Source organism: Jaculus jaculus, chromosome 16 (genome assembly GCF_020740685.1).
Source record: "Jaculus jaculus isolate mJacJac1 chromosome 16, mJacJac1.mat.Y.cur, whole genome shotgun sequence".
NCBI classification, from domain to species: domain Eukaryota; kingdom Metazoa; phylum Chordata; class Mammalia; order Rodentia; family Dipodidae; genus Jaculus; species Jaculus jaculus.
Window position 1 is genome coordinate 37,613,782 of NC_059117.1, and position 16,131 is coordinate 37,629,912.

Here is a 16,131-nt window from a genome sequence, read left to right on the forward strand (position 1 = left end):
TCACCTGGCTTTTCTGGCAGCTCAAGCCGAGCCTTGCAGCTGTGGCCCTGTGGCCCTGGTGCTGCTGTGGCCCTGGTGCAGCCACTGCTGGACCCACTCTGCCAGCCTATGTGGGCTCTGGATGCTCTGGGTCTCTCCTGCTTCTCTGCTGCCATTAGTACTTTCTTATGCACCTCACTTTTTAGTAGAAGAGTGTATTTTGTTGGGGTTATTTTGGCTTTTTCTCCCCTAGGCTGCTTTGGTGTGGGTCCTATGCCCCATCTTAACTGGAAGTATTGTGGCTTTTTTAATGGAGGAAAGGTTTCATTTCTGGTCACAGTTTCAGGGGGAAGTTTCATCATGGCAGGGAAAACATGGCATGAACAGGAAGCTGGTTCATTTCGCCACATACAGCAAGAAGGAAGCAGCCGGGCTGGAGAGATGGCTTAGTGGTTAAGCACTTGCCTGTGAAGCCTAAGAACCCCGCTTTGAGGCTCGGTTCCCCAGGACCCACGTTAGCCAGATGCACAAGAGGGCGCATGCATCTGGAGTTCGTTTGTAGTGGCTGAAGGCCCTGGCGCACCCATTCTCTCTCTCTCTCTCTATCTGCTTCTTTCTCTCTCTGTCTGTTGCTCTCAAATAAATAAATAAAAATAAAAAAATAAAAAAGAAGGAAGCAGTCTACTGAACCAGCTTTGAACACCCATTGGCTGGACTAACAAACCTCAAGGTTTGTCCCCAGTGACACACCTCTTGCAGCAAGGCTTCACTTCCTAAAGATTCTTGACTTTCCCAAATTGACATCAGCTAGGGACCAAGTAGTCAAAATGCATAAAGCTATGGAGGGCATTTTACATTCAAACCACACACAGTCTGACCCAAAACAGCAGCTCTGGGGTCAGTGAGATACTCTGTCTTAATGAAACACCACCAAAGAACAATAGAGGAAGACTTCTAACATTCTCCTCTGGCCTCCATAGCTCATGTACAGGGTGCCCACATCTGCACTCACATGTGCATACACTGCACACAGCACACACGTCCCAGTACAGCACACATACTACACACACACACACACACACCGAGAGAGAGAGAGAGAGAGAGAGAAGCAAAGACTATGCAGGCACAGCTGTGATCAGAGGTGGAACAATCATGGAGTGTGCAAATGAACCTCACATATTCACTCATCTATGGAAGCTTTGTCTCTGGGAAAACTGAAGAGGACACATGGGCTTTATTCATTGTGAGTGTTTTGTTTGTGTTTAAGAGTGGGTCTTCCTATGGTACCTATGGTGGTTTCATTCAAGTGTCCCCCATAAACTTATGTGTTCTGAATGCTAGGTCCCCAGCCAGTGGCAGTTTGGGAGTTAGCTCTTCCTGGAGGGAGTGTATTGTGGGGGCAGGCTTATGGGTGTTATAGCCAGCTTCCCCTTGCCAGTGTTTCGCACACTCTTCTGTTGCTATTGTTCACCTGATGTTGTCCAGGAGGTGATGTCTAGCCTCTACTCTTGCAATAGTTTTCCCCCGCCATCATGGAGCTTCCCCTGGAGTCTATAAGACAAAATAAACTTTTTCTTCCTATAAGCTGCTCTTTGTTGGATGTTTTCTGCCAGCAATGCAAAGCTGACTGCAAAAGTGTTCAATCTGGCCTCCAGCACTCTCTGTAGCCCAGGATGGTTCCAAACTTTTAATTCTCCCTTCCCAGGATTCTGGATGTTGGGATTACAGGAATGTATCTTTATGCCCAGCTCTCTTGGTCTTCAAAACTCTCTGATAGTGCCTACTTAACAACCCATGTAGTTCAACTGATCAATTTCATGTATACTCTCCTGATACTAAAACCCATTATTTTGGCTATGTTGGTAACACATGACCAATAGTCAAAGCACCCAACAGTCAGGAGGATCGAGAGTTCAAGGATACCCTGAGCTACATAGCAAGATCCTGTCTCTAAAAACAAACAGGCAAAACACATTTAAAATAAAACACCAACTAACCACACCAACAAAGAAACAAAAACAACAAACCACAACAAAAAAATCTAACCAAACAACCAGCCAAACAAATAAATGAACAAAGAAAAGCCATTATCTTTATGAATTCTACACGTTGACTTTGCAGAAAAGTAGGAAGCACTGGGTAGTGTGGCTTTAACTCGAATTTCAAGGGAAGAGGAATTTATAAGAACTTCCTTTTATTTGTAGTAAAGCTTTTGCTATATCATATAAATTGCTATAAACCACAATTGTTGCAGGACTAAGAAATCTAAAATAAAATTACATTTAAAATCTTTTATTATCCAATATCTAAAACAACTAAAGATATTTTCTCATATCATGATTTATAGGCTGATTTCCTCTTTTATGTTTTGTCTGATAATTCTCCATTATTCGGCAGTTCAGAAAAATTATTCTGATGACTCTCAGGCATGTTTATGTAGTATTGTATTGAATACCATCTGCTTTTGCTATATTAATGTTTTATTAAGGACCATCTGGTTGTTGCTACAGATCATATAGACTCTTTGGTGAGTCAGTTCTCATCCATCAATAAATTATCAAGCTTTATTATTCACAAGAGAAATTAAACTGAGTAGTGGAAAAAGCAGAGGAACAGGACACCCATGTCTCCAGGAGACCCTCAGGTGCTCTTGTGACCAGCACAGCCCCCTTTGAGTTTTCTGGGCCACATATATTTTCATCTGAAAATTGAAAGTTGAACCCAGCCTCTCAGTTCCTTCAATCTTTAAAATCATGAGTCACAAGAGGAGCATGGTGGTTCACGCCTCTAATTCCAGCACTTGGGAGACAGAGGTAGGAGGATTGCTGTAAGTTTAAGGCCACCCTGATACTCCATAGTATATTCCAGTAACCCTGAGTTAGAGTGAAACCCCTCCTCCAAACAAAAATACACAGAAAAGTAAAAAATATGAGTCAGAACTGTCAATGTGGTGCTATGGGTCAGCTGCTCAGGAGCTCAGGGAAGGAGTATGCTTGGGAAGTCTGGGGACAGCTGCTGGCCATGATGGGGCCAGTGGACATAGAACTGGTCCGAGTCAGGATGCATGGGAGGGAAATGGTGCCTGGTGGAGCACTGTCTACTGGAAACTGACTGGAAAGATGCCCAGGCCACATCATTGGGGTGGATGCACCACCACGCCCGGCCCTTTTATATCTTTTACTTGTTTTTTTTTAAATATTTTTATTTACTTATTTGAGAGAGGGGGCAGATAGAAAAATAGAGAATGGGAACACTGGGACCTCCAGCCACTGCAAATGAACTCCAGACACATGAATCCCCTTGTGCTTCTGGCTTACGTTGGTCCTAGGGAATTGGACCTGGGTCCTTTGACTTTGCAGGCAAGTGCCTTAATTGCCAAGCCATCTCTCCAGTCCATCGTTTTGTTTTACTGACGCAGAATCTCATATAGATGAGACCGGCTTTGACTCCTGATCCTTCTGCTTCTACCTTCCTTATGCCAGGATTGCGGGCCAGTGCCACCATCTGGTTTAGATCCTTTCTCTACACCATCCTCTTCTTTGTCTGCAGTCTTTGGGAATCACTCACCTCACCCTGAATGAATGGAATTTGTCTCTTCAGTAAGCTAAACACCACCTGAAAGCAGAGTTTCCCATTCAGTGTATCAGACAGCAGACTAGTGAGGCTAGAAATTGAGATCTTCAGCCTCTAAGGTGTGAACTTTGATTGGTTAAGGAATAAATATTTTGATTTTCCCTTCCTTGCCATGTATGACAAAGATTGAGAGCACTATCCTGAAGCAATCTAATCCACCAAACTAATTTACTTATTAAATGGCTTCTACCAGCAATTCAAACATAAACAGCAGTTATATTAAATTGTATAAGATTAAGTTGAATTACATAAGTTTATATTATGTTAGCTCAATGAATGAATAGAGATAAAGAGAGAGCCAGGCATGGTGACACATACCTTTAATCCTAGCACTTGGGAGGCAGAGGTAGGAGGATCGCTGTGAGATTGTGGCCACCCTGAGTCTACATAGTGAATTCCAGGTCAGCCTGGGCTAGAGTGAAACCCTACCTCAAAAAACCAAAAGAAAACAAAAGCTGGGCATGGTGTTTTCACACCTTTAATCCCAGCACTCAGAAGGTAGAGGTAGGATGGCTGAGAGTTCGATGCCAACCTGAGACTACATAGTGAATTCCAGGTCAGCCTGAGCTAGAGTGAGACCCTACCTTGGAAAAAAAAAAAAACAAAAAACCACAAAGACAAAGAGAGAAAATTCACTCAGGATAGCACTATCCCAATCATTAGTAAAGCAGATCAGAGATACACACTGCAGCAGTAGGTAAAACCCCTGACCAGAAGCAGCTTGTGGAAGGAAATGATTTAGTTCCAGCTTGCAGTTTCCAGTGGAAGTTTCTCATGGCAGGGAAAACATGGTAGAAGTAGACAGCTGAGTATTCCGTTCTCACATCAGCAGGGAGGCAGTAAAGAAGGCGGCACAGCACGCAGGGATGGGCTAAGACACCCCGAGCTCTTCACCCGGGGACGAACTTCCTCCAGCAAGCCTCCACCAGCTGGAGACTAAGCTTGAGGGTTAATCACAAACACATGAGGCTACGGGACACATTTTATAGTCAAGCCACCACATGCACATAGAGTTCATATTTTTCTGGTTTTTGGTATTGCCTGTAAGGAGCTTGAAAGACATTATTCAGTCTTAACTGGAAAATGGAATATGAAAGGAATGGGATGATCCCTCTGTGCAATGTGCCATGTCCTCCCTGTATTTCTTTGTTTCTAAATATCTTTGTGATTACATGGCATAGAATGTTTCTTGCCTCAGTTCCCCCTATATGAGCTATGTAACTTTGTAGCTTCTTGTAATAACCCCCTCCCTTGTTTAACAGTATGTAATTTTGTGGTTTAACTCCACATCCTGTTTTTCTACAAACATCATGTGGTTATTTCCAATAAAAGCTGACACACTGAACGGATCAGGGCTGTATCTTGAGATCCTGAACTCTGGGATGCAGACCTAGTGCACCAGCTTTCCTCTTTTTCTTTCTTTTTACCCTGTAAAATTTGCCTCACATTCCGTGAGTCGATGGTCTTACTTGTGACACTGGACCCCATAACATTAATAAGCAAGCAAGGTGAGTTGTCTCATGCATCCCTGCAATCCTAGCGCTGGGTGGTGGAGGCAGGAAGATCAGAAGTTCATGATTATCCTGGGTTTTCCTGAGGTCAACTTGGGCTATGTGAGACCTTTATCTCCAAATAAACAAACAAAGCTAAAAGAAGTGAAAACATAGCAGCTCCTTCTAGATCTGTTAGAGAAGGGAGGTCAGAGGGCAAACCGCTGTCTCAGATGGGCAGACAATGCAAAACATCATAGCTATGCAGAGCAGACTCCTCCATGGGAGCCAGTGCAGGGACAGGAAAACCTAAGCTGTAAGGGACAGGTGCTGGAGGCTCGGAGTGGACCTTCCGTGAGTTCTTAGTGGTGGGTTCTTGAGACTGGGTCTCATGTACCTCAGGGTAGCCTTGAACTCCCTATATAACCAAGGATGACTTTGAACTGCCCTCTTGCCTTCACCTCCCCAGTGCTGGGATTATAAATTTATAGGCAAGCACCACGAAGCCAGGCTCTGCCCAGGCTCTTACAGTGACAATCACGGAACGTTCTCTTACGACACCAGCAGGAGGAAAAAGTAGCCCTTTTGAAAGGTGCCAGATGAGTTAACATAGCCTGTGTTCAAGAAAAGCTGTTTTGTGAGGGCTGAAATTATTAAGGTTTCATCAGATTATTACTCAACTCCATGTCTGGTAGCCATTCTACCCTATTTAAGATAGGGACAGGGCTAAGAAGCGCCCGTGAATTTCATTGCCCAGGATATGGCTCACTAAAAGAGAAATAGGACTATGTGAGCCTCCTCTCTCACACGTTGCCACTATAGGCTCACTAACCACAATTTCTTTCACCCAGGACCCCATCCTAGCTTAGAACAACAACAAAAAAATTACAAGGCATATCAAAACGCAAAAGTAAAAATTGAAAACACAGAGCAAGCATCAACAGCATTCGCATATGTGGAAGAGATGTAGGGATTATGGGACCAGGAATTTAAAATAGCTGCGATTAATATGCTAAGAACTCTAATGAGGAAAAAAATAGACAACATAGACCACATGCAAGAACAGATGGGGATTTGTGCTATAATATGAAAAAAAAAAAATGGCACATGTCCCTGGTTCCTGGCACAGAGCTCCTGAAACTTGGAGTATTGGAGTGATCAGATTGTATTTGACAGGCTGATGAAGTGACTCTGTGGGCCTCAGACAATTTCAGGTGGTGTGGTGTTCAATATTGATTGTCAGCTTGACAGGATCTAGAATCATCCAGGAGATGAGGTAAGAAGACCTACTTCAAATCTGGGCTGTACCATTCCAGCAGCGAGGGTCCTGGACTGAAATCAAGGGGAAAGTGGGATGCGCAAGAGCGTTCATCCTCTCTCTGCTTCCTGACTACAGATGCAATGCGATCAGCTGCTTCACACTCCTGTTACCATGACTCCCCTGCAGGAGAGGGACTGGGAGCCACAATAAACCCATCCTCCTTAAGTTGCTTTGTCAAGTATTTTGTCACAGTGATGAGAAAAGTGACTAATGTCAATAGAAAAAAAAAAAAAACAACATATGATGAGCAGGTTAGAACTTTCACAACCATCCCCAGCACCCAGGAAGTGACAAGAGGGCAGGAGATTGTGTCCAGTCTCCACTGGCAATGATTTAGTCCATCATGCTTCCGTAATGGAATCTCTATAAACATTCCTAAGCAGGGAAGTCAGAGAGCTTTCTGGGAGGTAAACACGTGGAGAAGCTGGACATGCTGAGAAGGCATAAGAACTTTGTGCCTCTCCCTCTGCTTTCCTGTTCCTCAGGTGTCAGTAACACTATCATAAACAGGTAATAGTAAGTAAAGCATGTTCCTGACTTCTCTGTGAATCATGAGAATATTCTTATTTTTAACCACATTAGAAGTGTGGTGTTACTTGGGCTCCTGATACTTGCAAGTAGTGTGTGAGGTGAAGAGAAGCTGTGAGTCTGAGCCCTTGGCCTGTGTGGCCTGTATTCACTTTAGGAGTTAGTGTTAAGATCGCATTGAAGCCGGGCGTGGTGGTGCACGCCTTTAATTCCAGCACTTGGAAGGCAGAGGTAGGTGACTTACCATGAGTTGGAGACCACCCTGAGACTACATAGAGAATTCCAGATCAGCCTGAGCTAAAGCGAGACCCTACCTTGAAAAACCAAAAAAAAAAAAAAAAAAATCAAATTGAATTGCTGGATGCTAGCTGGTGTCAGGAAACTAGAGAATAAAATTTGTTGGTGCCAGAAAACACCCTAGAGAAAACCTTGGAAGTGAAGTAAGCAGAGATGAGAATTCTAACAGCTAAAACAAAATGCTGCCGCTGACGCACACTGTATAGCAGGTTGGTGTAACAATCAGCACGCTGGACTCTGACAAGCTCGGTACAGAGTGAAGACTGCCTTTGGTGGGTTCATACATACAGCTAAAGAGAGAAAAAAATCCTCTCATTCGTCACTAAGAATTTCTCTAACTAAATCAGGTGCCAAGCCACGGGTCCAGAAATCTTGAAGATGCCCAAGCACAATAAATAGGAAGAAACAAAACAATACCAAACTAAACAAAAGAAAATATGCCAGTGGCATGTCATAATCAAGTTTCAGCTTTCTCCTGGCTGTGTGACCTTGGGCAAGTCACTGGACTCTGAAAGCTTCCACAGGGTCTGTAGGTGTCTATAGATAGTACTGATCAGCATTTGCAGGCTATAGGGGGATGCCTGAAAGGACGTGGGGCAGAGAGGGTACACACTGGCTTGGAAGAACTAATGTAATTCCACATTCACTTGATGTCCAGATAGGGACAAAACTGGCTCTGTGGCCAAGGCCAACTGGAAGGGACATAAGAGACTTCTCTCTCTTTCTCGAATAAATAAATAAATAAAATAAAAATGGGCTGGGAGATGCATTAGTGATTAAGGCACTCACCTGCAAAGCCAAAGGACCCTGGCTCAGATACTCAGTATCTATGTAAATAAAGCCAGATTTAAATAAAATATTTAAAAAAAATAGGGCTGGAGAGATGGCTTAGCAGTAAAGGCATTTGCCTGCAAAGCCAAAGGACCTCGGTTCGATTCCCCAGGACCCACGTTAGCCAGATGCACAAGGGGGCGCATGCGTCTGGAGTTCGTTTGCAGTGGCTGGAGGCCCTGGTTCTCCCATTCTCTCTCTGTCTCTCTCTCTCTGCCTCTTCCCCTCTCTCAAATAAATAAATAAATAAAATATTTTTAAAAAATAATAAAGCCAGATTCACAAGGAGACATGTGTCTGGAGTTCATTTGCAATGGCTACAGATCCTGGCTTGCCCATTCTCTCTCTATGTCTGTTTGTCCCTCTCTCTCTTAAATAAAATAAAATAAAATACTCCTAAGAAACACCATGGAGGCCTGGCCCAGTGCTTTCCTAGCTCCACTGAGAGCCTGAGAGCATCCTGACATGCAGATGTGAACCCAGGCAGAGGCCTGGTGGTCCTTGTACCATTCATAAGGCTACTGTGCTGGTAAATAGCTACAACTGGCTATTTCTGTCCCCTTGTTGTGTATTCACATGCAATAGGCCTTTAGATTATGAGGTCTGGAGACTAAAAGAAAGATCTGGCAAGCTGGTCCAGGTGGCACATGCAGAAATCCCAGCACTCAGGAGGGACAATATAATAGGTTGAGGACCAACCTGGACTACACACTGAGACCTTGTGTCAAAAAAAAAAAAAAAAATCAAAACAAAACAAAAAAATAGAAAAGAAAAAAAAGTGCTGAATCACAAGCTGAGAGTGGGTTATCACCTTTGATGATCAGTTTTCATTGATAAATGGTCTTTTTGATTCTTATCATGAAAAATCCTGTTTATTATAAACTGATTCAGAAACTTCATTAGTATACATACCTTCTTAATGCTGACTAAAGCAGGCTCTTTCTTTGACAGGGTCACGTCTGTAGCTCAGGCTGGCCTCAGACTTGCAGTAATACTCCTATCTCAGCAGTGGGTTTGCAATGAAGCCTGGGAGACATTACATTCTCCAAGGTAATAAATGCTACCATGAAAGCCTTCTGGGAAAGAGCTGACATGGTAGAAACCATGCAGCATCCCATTGCTTCTAATTATAGAACCCAATCCTGGTGCCATCTGGTTTCGGTTTGCCTCTGCCTCCACTTTGTGCAAAAAGGTGCTTTGCTTGTTTTCCTTTAGGTCCTCAAAACTGGGTGTGGTAGCTCATGCATTTTTAATTTAATTTAATTTATTTATTTGACAGAGAAAGATGGAAAGAGAGAGACAATGGGCATGCCAGGGCCTCCAGCCACTGCAAATGAATTCCAGACGTGTGTGCCCCCTTGTGCATCTGGCTAACGTGGGTCCTGGGGAATCGAACCTGGGTCCTTTGGCTTTGCAGGCAAATGCCTTAACCCCTAAGCCATCCCTCCAGCCCATCGCTTGTTTTTTTAATCATACCTTTCTTCAGAGTAATTGTCTTAGTGGGAATTGCGTTACTATTTGTTTAATGTTTTTAAAAACTTTTTACTGATAATTTTCAGATGTGTACATAATGTATTTTGATCGTAATTCTCTCTCATTACCTTCTTGTGGTACCCTCCCCCTAACCCCTTCCCACTGAACCCCTTCTTTTCAACTCGATAGTCTTTGACTTTTATGTGTGCTTTTGGCCCTCCTCCATCATCAGTCACAGATGTGTGGATGGACTCAATATTGCTCAGGTCATGTGCAGCTAACGGCACCCACGACGAGTTCTTGGATGCAATGGCCACTTTGTGTGCAGAGGGCAGCATTCCAACACTCCTCTCCATCCACTGGCTCTTGCAATCTTTCAGGCGCTCTTCTGCAATGTTACCTGAGCCTCAGAAGGTGTGGCAGAGATGTCCACTTAGCACCAAGCGCTTCACAGTCACTTATTCTCAGCATTTTGATGAGTTTTGAGTATCCACAGTAGTCATCACTACCTGTAAAAGTAAGCTTCTCTGACAAAATTTTGAGAATGGGTTATGGGCATGAACATAAATATTTAGAGGGCAATTTGATGGGTAAAATATATTCATTTAACCACATAATTTTAGCTTCTGCCCTAGGGCCTGTAACTTTCCCAGCCACAAGCTTTTGACTAGGTTTTCAGTACCAGGCATGAATTACCTCCCATAAACCTGCAATCCAACCAGAGAGAAAATTGTTATCCCCATAAGTCATGCCATTATTGTACCAGTGGGTACAACTTACCTGGCTGGCCAGCTGTGTATCTCAGAGGGTCCGCTGGTGCTTAAGACTGCTAATGACGTGCCTCCAGCAGCCTGCATGCCGCTGTCTAGCACTGCGACTTGTTAGCCATCAAGGAGGATGCTCCCAGCTGTTTCATCTTGATTTGTCAGTGTTTGCAGCTGTACGGCCTGGTCTTACCATCTAGTTCTACTTGGCAACCTGTTCCATGTGAACTTCTTTTTTTAAAAATTTTTTTTTTTTTTACTTATTTGAGAGCGACAGACACAGAGAGAAAGACAGATAGAGGGAGAGAGAGAGAAAGGGCGTGCCAGGGCTTCCAGCCTCTGCAAACGCACTCCAGACACGTGCGCCCCCTTGTGCATCTGGCTAACATGGGACCTGGGGAACCGAGCCTCGAACCGGGGTTCTTAGGCTTCACAGGCAAGCGCTTAACCGCTAAGCCATCTCTCCAGCTCTCCATGTGAGCTTCTTAAAGCTCGGAACCATGCCTGTCTTTACTCCCTTCTCCATCACAATATCTTACAGGTTAGTGCAGGGTTGTGAATGCATGAATGAAGGATGAATGATTACCCAACTGCGACTCCCAGTTAGAGATAATTCAAGAGTAATCTGCCACTGTGCTTGGCATGGATATTTGGTGCCTAATAAATGATAGCTTTTAACTTCGTGGGCAAATGTTTCATCAAATTCAAGTGGTTTCTATGATTAACTCTGTTGGGATTGTAGGAATGGATTTCCATATTTAATTATTTTTTAGACACCCGAGTTACTGAAGCTGAGAGCTATTTTTTCTAACCGACTGCAGCTTCCTGCTCTGTATGTTAATGAATCTTATATTTATAAAGAAGCAATTACAGATTTGATTTTACAAGATGGAGCTTCTAATTGTGAGAGACTAGGATTATTTCCAACAATAAAACATGCAAAAGCAATCAAGGACTTGAGAGGATGGAGCGAGTTGCCTTGCAGATGCTGGGTATAAAGTTGGAATTGCACTGTCATGGAGCACCGTGCTTCGAACCCCAAGTTACCTTCCTGGCTTGAAGGATCCAGTCTCGAAGGAATGATAACCTTGCTCTTTGTCCTTCCTTCATTTCTGAAAAGTCTGTCTTTAGTGTCCTAAAAACTCACCAGTGACAATAAAATATTTCTACCTTTTATAAACTCAATCCCACTCAGGCTTATCAGCCTTTGGGGTAGAAGTGAAGTCAGTGTTTTGTTTTGTTTTTTTAGTTTTTTGAGGTAGGGTTTCCTCTAGCTCAGGCTGACCTGGGATTCACCATGTAGTCTCAGGGTGGCCTCGAACTCATGGCCATCATCCTGCCTCTGCCTTCCTAGTGCTGGGATTAAAGGCGTGCACCACCACACCCAGCGAAGTCAGTGTTTAATAAGCCTACACCGCTGTTGGACTCACTGAGTTCTAACTCTGCTTCACCATTTAGACATCATACTGCCACCTGAAACACGCGCGCACACACACAGGTTTGATAGCTTAAGATAGCCTGCTATCATCTCACATTTTAGGCCGAATCATAAATCCTCATACCCATGGCCTTCATTTTCATAGCTGATGACTAATTCATTTTAATGGCACCCATGATGCTTATCCTCGCTGTTCTATCTTTTGTTCTCTTTTGTGTGTTCGTGTTTTACTATGCAGATTCGAGGAAGTGTGAAGTCTATTTAATGGTCTTAATCGTGTTGGATTTGTGTGTAGAGCTTTCTTTTCCCTCCCTACTCTATTTTCTGTTTTGTTTTGGTTTGTTTTTCAGAGTTTTGGGACAGGCCTCTTTATAGCCCAGGCTGGTCTTGAGTCAACACTCTATGTTTGACTAGACCTCCTAATGCTCCTGCCACCAGGCCTGACTAAAATGTTTCTTTTCTAGAGATTGAATCCAAGGCCTTGGGCATGCTAGGCAAGTGCTGTACCAGCCCTTCCCCAACTCTTTTAAGAATCTGACTTCTGGGCTGGAGAGATGGCTTAGTGGTTAAGCGCTTGCCTGTGAAGCCTAAGGACCCCGGTTCAAGGCTCTGTTCTCCAGGTCCCACATTAGCCAGATGCACAAGGGGCGCACGCGTCTGGAGTTCGTTTGCAGAGGCTGGAAGCCCTGGCGCACCCATTCTTTCTCTCCCTCTATCTGTCTTTCTCTCTGTGTCTGTCGTTCTCAAATAAATTAAAATAAAAAATTTAAAAAAAAAAAGAATCTGACTTCTAAAATTCACTCCTTGGGTGTTGCTGAGGCAGGGGGATGATGCATGCTTTTTGCCCCCTGCCTCAGGTTCTGTATCTGTGAACTTAACCAACCACAGATGAAAAGTATTTGGGGAAAAATTGCATCCATACTAAATAAACATAAAGATTTTTTTTTTACTTGTCCTTATCCCTACACAGTACAGCAAAGCAATGATTTACCTTGCATTGTATTGGGTATTATAATGGCTAATTTAAAGTATGCGGGAGGACAGAGTAGGTTATATGCAAATGCTGCGCCATTTTGCATAAGGTACTTGAATGTCTTGCTAACTGTAAATGCCCTGAAACTTGTTCCTAGTGGATTTACAGAGCAATTCTATCCAGGGAACACACCCCTGGAAGAATTCTTTCTAGATTCCAGTGTTCCCCTCATGAGTTTCTGCAACTCTTATTGTCAGCTATGGAAATCTCAGGACTTCCTGAGGTTACCAGAAGGCTCAAAGGCCAAAATAAATCCTTCCTCCTTTAAGTGGCTTCCTGTCAGGGATTTGGTCACAGTTATGAGAAAATGAACTAATGCATTCGGTTCCTTTGGAGCAGATCCAGACATAGAACCCAGATCCTATCTGTCATTTACACAACACCCACACGAGGCATGTGTGTGTGGCAGATGCTGCTGAATGCTTTAGGAAACAGAAGGAGCGTATGAGAAAGCAAAACCAGCAATTAAATATTGCAAAGTAGGTGATCCTACTGGGATTTGGCCATGTCTGTGGTTTCTTGGTCCTCTTTTGGTCCATACACTTGAGGTGTCTTTGTTCTCACGTATTAATTTTCCTAGTGAAGACAGTCCCTTTTAAAAGAGGAATTCCAGAACCAAGCTTTATGGTCACCTTTCTCATCTGTCCACAAAATACTATATGGACACCTTATATTCTTAGGTCTAATATAAGTCTAAGAAGGCAGAGATGTTCTTTTAGATTTATTAGCTCAGGATTAAGGAGGGAGTTAAATTTGATTATCAGCACATTGCTAGATAATTTTTGATAAGCTATTTGATTAATTTTTATACTATTAAATGAGCGGTTTTTTAAATATTTTATTTATTTGAGAGAGAGAGAGAGAAGGAGAGAGAGGGAATGGGTGCGATAGGGCCTCCAGCCACTGCAGACGAACTCCACATGCATGCACTACCTTGTGCATCTGGCTTACATGGGTCCTGGGGAATCAAGCCTCAAACTGGGGTCCTTAGGCTTCAAAGGCAGGCACGTAACCACTAAGCCATCTTTACAGCCCCTTAAATGAGGGCTTTTGGTAATATAATTAATTTGGAAACTGAGGCTCAGAAGGATGAAACAATTTACCTAATAGCACTGTTTAGAATGCAGAGACACGGTGGCTCATCCCTATATCCCAGAATCCTGGAAACTGGGGGAGGAAGATCAGGAGTTCAAGGTCAGCTTTGAGTACACAGCATGTTTGAGGCAAACCTGGGTTACATAAGACCCTATCTGAAAAAAGAAAAACCTAAAATAATCATAATAACAATAGGACTGGAGAGATACCTCAATTGGTAAGGTATTTACTTCATAAGAACGAGAACCTGAGCTTGATCTCCAGAATCCACAGAAAAATGCCGCGTGGTGGCATGCACTGGGAAGGCAGAGACGGGAAGGTCCCTGGGTTTGCTGGCCAAACTGGTAATGCCCAGGCCAACGAGAGACACAATCTCAATAAAAGGGGCACCGCATTCCTGAAGAACAACACCCCAAGTTGCTCTCTGGCTTCTACACACATGTGCACACATTCACATGTATACCTCCCCACACACTCTCATACACACGTACACTGAAAAATAAAATGCCAAAACAAATACAAAATGTGTCAAATTCCACGACATGTCTGGGTTGTTGTGCCAAGCATGGTGGTATATGCCTGTTATCCCAGCACTCGAAAAGCAAGGGTAGGGGAATTGCAAATTCAAGGTCATCTTGGACTGAACAGTGAGTTCCAGCTTGGGCTACATGAGACCTTAGCAAAACACACAGACAAAAGAACTGCCCAGAACACTCTGGCAATGCTGTCCTCTTTCCCCAGGCAGTTCTTAGAAACTGTTAAGGATGAGCTATGGTAAGGGTGAGCTTGTAGGGACCAGCCAGGGTGGATACAGTCCAGGTACACCTGAGAAGAGTCTCAAAAAGTGGGAAGATGAGCTGGGGGCAGAGGAACTGTTTATTTGTTACAACGAGCAAGAAAGGTTTACTTGTTTTCACTTTATGCTATAAAAATGTCAAAAAAGCACCAAAAATAGAACAGTGTACTAAACTCCTCCACTGCTCATCTTCTTGCTTCAGTAATTATCAGTGGAATGGTGGCATTGTTTCATGTAGCCCAGCTCCTGCCAGCACCACTATTTCGTTCCAAAGCAAATTCAATGTTTCATTTCATAACCAAGTCTCCGAGGCCTCGTAGGATTTGCTATTAAGTTACTGAAAAATACAATGAACACCTTAGTAAATTGTCTTAAAGACAACCACCTGGGCTGGAGAGATGGCTTAGCAGTTAAGCGCTTGCCTGTGAAGCCTAAGCACCCCGGTTCGAGGCTCGGTTCCCCAGGTCCCACGTTAGCCAGATGCACAAGGGGGCGCACGCGTCTGGAGTTCGTTTGCAGAGGCTGGAAGCCCTGGTGCGCCCATTCTCTCTCTCCCCCTCTATCTGTCTTTCTCTCTGTGTCTGTCGCTCTCAAATAAATAAATAAAAAATTAGCTCTCAAATAAATAAGCAAAAAAAAAAATTTTTTTTTAATTAAAAAAAAAAAAAGACAACCACCTACAGCAGATACAGGCTCCCGTAAGCAATTGAGCCTGGTGACTAGAGAATCGAACACATTTGTTCAGCCTCATTCTCTTCTTTCTTAGGCCAACTATTCCTTTGTCCTACTCCAAGCAACTTACTTTCTGCATCAATCTGACGCAACTTATATCCTTGTATTTTTCAGAAGACTATAAATTCATTTCTAGGTGTATGTGTTTGGACACTTAGTTCCTGTTGAGGGCAGTGTTTTGGGAGGCGATGAGGCCTTTGGGAAGTGGGGCCTTGCTAGTGAGGTGGATCCCTGGGGATGGGCCTTACTGTAATTGCACAGGAGGAAGGGTGTGGTGGTTTGAATGTGAATGTATGTCTCCCATAGCCTCAGGGATTTAAAAAAAATTTTTTTTTATTGATATGAGAGAAGGCAGCTAGAGAGAGAGAATGGGCATGACAGAGCCTCTAGTTGGTGCACATGAACTCCAGCCACATGTGACACCTTATACAGCTGGCTTATGTGGGTACTGGGGGATTGATCCTGGGTCCTTATGTTTTGCAGGCAAGCGCCTTAACCGCTGAGCCGTCTTTCTAGCTTCAGCCTCAGGGGTTAGTTAACCTTCTATCACCGTGCAAAAGTATGTGAGGCAAACAAAATAAAAGGAGGCAAGATTTATTTTGCTCATGGTTTCAGTGGCCTTAGTCCATTTGGCCCTACTGCTTTTAGGCCTGTGGTAAAGCCAAAGATCACGGCAGACGTACACAGCAAAGGAGACATAGCTCATGGGAGTGAACAGAGT